Source organism: Lactuca serriola, chromosome 3, assembly GCF_051521515.1.
Source record: "Lactuca serriola cultivar US96UC23 chromosome 3, Lser_US96UC23_V15, whole genome shotgun sequence".
Classification (NCBI taxonomy): Eukaryota; Viridiplantae; Streptophyta; class Magnoliopsida; order Asterales; family Asteraceae; genus Lactuca; species Lactuca serriola.
In genome coordinates, this window is record NC_136410.1 from 143,337,155 (window position 1) to 143,344,117 (window position 6,963).

Genomic DNA, 6,963 nt, shown 5'->3' on the forward strand with positions numbered 1-6,963 from the left:
GGCCTAGAAGCTATCACACTTGACTGGATCTGGGGCGACAGTCCCCAGATATATCTCTCTATCTTTTTGCTCTCAAGAGCAACCATATCAGGGCATAGGTTTTCCAGATCACAGAACCTATTTGTGTAGGTCGTGATGTCGGATCCAACCATTTGTAGACCCCAGAATTCCTGCTCGAGTTTTTGTACTTCACCTCGAGGACAGTATTCTTTCATCAGCATGTCTTTCAACTTTTCCCAGCTGATGGAATACGCCACCACCAAAGTCAGATAGTTAACATGGCTGTTCCACCATGTTATTGCTCTGTCAGAGAAGATACAAGCTACAAACTTGACCTTGTTGCCCTCCTGGCAAGCACAGATTTCAAAGACGGATTCCATCTTTTCAATCCATTGTCTCAACACCATAACACCCCCAGTTCCATTGAAGCTGCGGGGTTTGGCATTCGTGAAGTCCTTGTAGGTGAATCCCCGAGGGTGTCCATGACTTTCGCCGTGGTTCGAGGGAGGTGCACCTGTTCCTGATCCACTAAGGGCAGGAGCGTTGATTGCTGACACAGCAGCTGCAACTGCTGCTGTGAAAGCTGCCTGGAACATATTGGCATCAAAAGGATTAGGGGGTTGAAGAGGTTCAGGTGGTGGTGGAGGTGGTGGTATCGGTGCTTCATTTTTTGGGTTACGCTTGGTATTTCTGTGTGGCGGCATCTTTAACTATACGTTTAAAAGATGACGACATGGATAAGAATAAATGATTAATGAATGTGTCTCATGGACTAACTCCCCATACCCCAACAGCAGAAGGAATAATATGACTAAATGAAGATAACAGCATTTGGATAATAATTTCCATAAGATTAGATATCTGTCAATAATACTGGAATTATAGATGTAACAAGTTCGGGAAAAATGGCCTAGAAGTAGGCCTTACATCAACCAAGATGGAAAATTTTGACAGAATTAAGACTAAATCAAGACCTAACAGGTCTAAGATTTATAAAGATAGGAAATTAGACCAAAGTTTTTACATAAACTAGGTTATATCCAAAAGATGAGTCGACGAGATTCTATCGGCGACGAGAACTGCTAGCATGAGTTCTTGATCCCGATAGTAGACGTTCCATGTCCCTCATATGCCTGTCAGCTCTCACTTTCTGTGCTCGAAGTTCCCTAACTTCAGCTTGAGTTTCAGCAAGTTCCCTCTGCAGATTTGCATTGCGGACCAGAGTCCTTTCATGAGTAGACTCCAGTTGGCGAATGTGGACAGTGTTAACGCTAGAGTTGGCTTCAATCTCCACGACCCGGTCAATAGTTGCTTGACCCAGTATCGTGTTTCTGGAAATTCTACGAACCATGATGGGAAGGACTCTGTTAGCAGAACCTCCTTTAGTGAGGTTGTAGAAACTTCGGTCCCCATTGTAGGGAATGGGCTGACCTTGTTCCTGAATCCATCTAGTTAAGTTAGTGGCCCACAGATGTGTGGCTCCTTGAAACACAAGACAGGGGGTTCAGGTTTGGGTTTTGAGCAGCTGGGGGTAGGTTGTTGACTTCAGGCTCCGAGTCAGAACTAAAGGAAAAACCCTCAGCATGGTGATCATCCAAAGGGATTTGGTGATAATCTTCTGGTTCCGGCTTTAGCCAACCAGCATTGCCTTGGTTCGGGAAGTACGGATTGCCGTGGTGAAATCCAGCCATTAAAATCTACGTAAGAAAAGGGATATAAGAAATAGCTAAATAGACAAACTGACTACGATAATTACAGTAAGACCAAATACCCCTATGGTATTTCTTTATGGTTATGTTGGTAAGTTTTTAGACTTGTTGCCATATCACAACCATTCTTGGGCATATGCTAATCACTCCTCGGACCAGCATAGTTGATCAGGCTATGCCATTTCCAAGACTGACCATATATCCCCAGGCTTACTTGTGATATTCAAAAATCGTAATACTTTTGTTCTTGTCATTGTAACACTGATTTTAGTATGAATGCAGGCATGTATACCTACTTAAATATTTTATTATTTAAAAGTATAACTCTTAGACAGAGTGTTTTAGTCCCTATGTATTTATAGTTAGTATATCTTTTATCGGTTGATATACTATATTCACTATAAACAATGCTCTGATACCAATTTGTCACACCCCAAAACCACGAACGGCGGAAACGTTCAGGGGTGGAGGACGTCATGTATAGTATCATAACAGTGTAAAATAGTAAACAAACAACAACATCATCCATTGCATTATAAGTAAGGTTTTAATACATGTGTGTTCTTTCATTGTAATAAGACACCAAAAATATACAATCAAAATAAAAGACGAGACTTGTCTGCTCCGTCTTCTCAAAACCTGGCCACCGTACCTGTCTACTGATGACCTTAGAATACACGTTATTTTGAAAGAGAGTATCAGCTTTAAAGCTGGTGAATTCATAAGTATTTAAGTGTCATTGTCTTACTTACTAAAAGCAGTAGTCTTCTCAAAATCCCTTATTTTTCTATTAGTTTGAGATGTAGTCTTCTACCAAGACCCGAATGTTTTGTTATGACAATGTAGTCTTCTACCAAGACCCGAATGTTTTGTTATGAAAATGTAGTCTTCTACCAAGACCCGAATGTTTTGTAAGTAAAATGATAGTTTTTCCTTCTTTTTGACTACTACAAATAGTAATTAGTCTAACTCATCGTTTATGTGAATATATCACAAAATAAAGTAAATAGGAAAGATATAATCATGTAAGTGTTATCCCTGGATACCAAGACTAACACGCCATTGCAGTAAGCGATATGTATAACCTAATGAACATCCGAAGATTGTCCAATTAACCTCTGTGGCGAACAGTAGGTTCCAGGAATGGTTAATCCCGTAACTGACTTTACATCGCTGTAGTCGAAGTAAATAACCAAATGAACCTCCAAAGATTGTCCAATTAACCTTTGTAGCGAACAGTAGGTTCCAGGAATGGTTAGTCCCGTAACAGTCTCCTAATATAAGTAATAACAACCTAATGAACATCCGAAGATTGTCCAATTAACCTCTGTAGCGAACAGTGGTTCCAGGAATGGTTAGTCCCATAACTGACTCTACATCACGATAAGCGAACTAGATAACCTAATGAACATCCGAAGATTGTCCAATTAACCTCTGTAGCGAACAGTAGGTTCCAGGAATGGTTAATCCCGTAACTGACTCCCGTTGAACTGGGATGGGCTGGGTGATTTACAGAAAATACTAAAAAATCATCTCCACGAATCGAATTTCAGGTATTCCAATAAGTATACACAAGTACTTGTATCTACGTAAAGGTATTCATGTAATGTGTTCATGTAAGCATATTCATGTATCATGTAAGCATATGTAAAGGTACTCATGTATCAAGTAATGTACTAGTAAAGACTCATGAATGAACTGACTATTGTGTGATTCTTTGTAATAGGAATAATGTTTGATATCTTCTAACTATCCCTATGATAGTTAACTGAAAGGTAATTGGTTGTTCAAGTAGGTTTATACACTCTTACTACTCAAGGGTGTGAGAAACTAGATGACAGATGTAAACTATAACATCAATACATATATAACAATATAAGTGTATATGCATAGTTTAGTTCAAGAATGTAAAATGGTTTTGTAAGACATTTAAGGGTTTTGAAGAAATATAAAAGTGACTTGATGTCATTTTGATAAACATTTCAAAAGTAATACATTTGATAATAAAGTATTTTTAAAGATAGAAAACCATTTCATGCATCACATTTTGTAGTATGTGAAATCTGTTGAATGAAGACACAGTTATAAAATACATATAGATGATTTAATAACATGCTGTTTTCTACTTGTATCCCCCCATTAAAGCATTTAAAATCATTTAAAACATTGATTAGGGGTATGAACTCACCTGTAGATGGTGGCTTGGATGAACTGAATGGTGTAGGATTGTTAGGTGTCAAGTGAGGACTTGTACACACACTACGATCCTAATGAACATATAATCACACATATATGCACTCAATTAGTCTTAAATTACTAATTGATAAAGTTAAAACATCCTAGAATATAATAAACACTTTATATAAGTGTTTTAAGCCCAAAGGATTGCATCTAAGCTATTGTGGGACATGGTACTTGGGTTTAGGGTTCCAAAGGACCCCATATATGAGTTTACTCTCCATATATCCTCAGACATGGAGTTTACGGTTGTAAACTCTTGAGTTTACGACCGTAAACTCCCAAACTTGGTGGTATTTTGTGTTTTGAAGTTCTAAATGATTCCTAGAATTATTCCAACTTGGTGGTTAAATCCTTGGAAGGGTTTAAGGCATAGAAACACCCCTTTGAGGAGTTTACGGCCTTAAGGCCATTTCCTTTAGAGTTTGGGGCCGTAAACTCTTAAGGATGGGTGTTTTTGATGCTTTCAAGTCTTATTCACATGTAGTATAGGTCTCAAACTTTTATCCCAAGCATATGAAGGCGTTAGGCACACTTTGGTGCCCTTCTTTGATGTTCACGGCCCAAGAACCTTATTAGGGCCATGAAGTCACTTTGAGGGGTGATTTTGATGTGTTTTGGTCCTTCATTTAAGTGGAAAAAATTGCTAGTTAATGTCTAAGGCTTTAGGTGCCTTAAAAGCACCCTTTTGTCCAAGATTTTGGAGTTCACGGTCCATGATTTGCTTGGGCCGTGAACACCCAAACATATGTGTCTCTTGGTTGTTTTCTTGCCCCTAATACACTTCTATACAAGTCCAAAGTAGTATTATATCACAAGGGAAGGTCTAGGCATTGTTTCGGGAGTTTACCGTCCAAGAACACCTTGGGGAGTAAAATCCTAAATCTAGTTATTTAGCTATGTAATCTATGTTATGAACACATTTTAAGTTATATAACACTACTAGAGAGAGGTACTCATGATTTGGGATAAAAATCCGGAGATCCGTGAGAGAGAAAATGGCTTTTCTCTAGTTGGAAATGCGAATAATGAATGAATTTGGTTCAGAATTCTATTTATAGTCCTGAGATATTTTTGGCAGAAAATATTTTTTTTCCAGAAATGATTTCTAATATAACAGAGTGTTGGAATAACAGTGTTGCACTAAACCCTAGTGCATCCACTCTCCTGATATCTCCTAAAGTGTAAGCCTTGAATTACTCAAACTTACACGAAAAAGTCTGAAAATTAACTGTGACTGCTATAACTTCTATTGAAGTGATATATTTTGTACAGAATGGAAATTTCGGGTTGTCACAAAAGGGTTACCCTAGCCTAACCATCACACATGTAGTAAGCATTGGTCACAAAGTCATCCAACTCTAAACATGATCCAATACCTTGCTCAATCCAATTTCCACCAGGTCTTACTCACTCTATCATAACCAAATGGTCCTCGCCCACATGTATCACCCAATCTACATAATTGAACAAGCCTTTCCCATGGATCTCACGCAATTGAGTGCTATACAGGCCTAACCTCGCCTCACATCCAACGATCCTTATACCAAAACAAAGAGAAGCCCTTCAACAATATTGTCCACCTCGACCCAAGCACGCGTTGATCCTCATTCAGACTAATGAACACTCCAACAATGGCCTACCTCAATCTGGTGAATGATATGACTACATCGCAGTCTTACAACAGTTACCTGACGACCTATCATACTTGTGTATGCTATGGCTACCCCGTAGTCTTACAACACTCACATAGCTTTCTATCAACCCTGTAAATGCTATGGTTGTCTCGTAGTCTTAAAACACTCCATAATGTCATGCTCTTAATGTTGGGTTTTGAGCAATCTAACACTCCTAAGTGTACATGCAACCCTAAATACCTTGGATCTATGTTTTCTCTATTATACATGCAAATATAAACTTTCCAAGGTATTGTTCTATTCTAGCATACAAAACTTTGAATAACACAAGTTAGAATAACATACCTTTTGTTGGTGCTTGTCTTCATGAAGCTTGAGTGCCTAGTGCCCCAAGTGTGACACCTCAAATGGTTCACACAACACCATAAGCAGTTGGAGTAACTTAGAGAGAAATTAGAACACTTCAAGAATTGGCTTTCCCTCCATGCATATCTTAGTGGCCGATTTCTCACATCAATAAGATGCTTATATAGTTGTTACAATTAGGGTAAACCCTAATTGTCATGGCTTTCCATTTCCTTGGATCCATGGGTTCAAATACACCATGGAGCATCCAATGGGTTTTAGCCCAACTTGATAATCCATGGAGCATTAGCCCACTATATAAGTATGGATGATTTACACAATCAACCCATATATTTAATTAGTCTTCTTTTGATCACTTAATTAATTCTAGATTAATTCTTGATCAATACTAATTAAATAATCTCGATTAATATATTAGAACTTATAATATATTAATAAACCTTAAGTGTTATTTCTCTCATTTTAGTCTATCCAAGTGCATGATGCCATGCAACCCAAATGGACCATGCCGGGTCGGGTCAAGTCTTACCAAATATAGTTATAGACTTAGACATTAATCCAACAGTCTCCCACTTGGATAAGTCTAAAACTATTATTGCAAGTATGACTTCAGAACCCGACCAACAATCGTAGCTCTCAAAAGCTTTTGTCGATCTCTGACCTTGTCGATGAACTCTGACCTCTGTCAATGACTTGTCCATTAGATAAGTGATCATATATTCCTCCATTCTAGATATCATATGGACTGAGACATGGATTATAATCATTCTCTCTGTCCATTTGTTGTTTCCCGATTTCTGATTTATGACGACTGAATAATTGAACAAATCAAATCAGTCCAGGCCCGGCCGAGCACTTACTTTTGTCATCACTAAATCATCGAGGGGCCCACAGATATCGCGTTTATCCCGAAGGTAAAAGGAATGGATAAACTTCGACTCATATGCTTGTACTAACTATTTGTTGAATCATACACAAAGGAATGTTTTATAACATCGAGTTACCAATGCGTT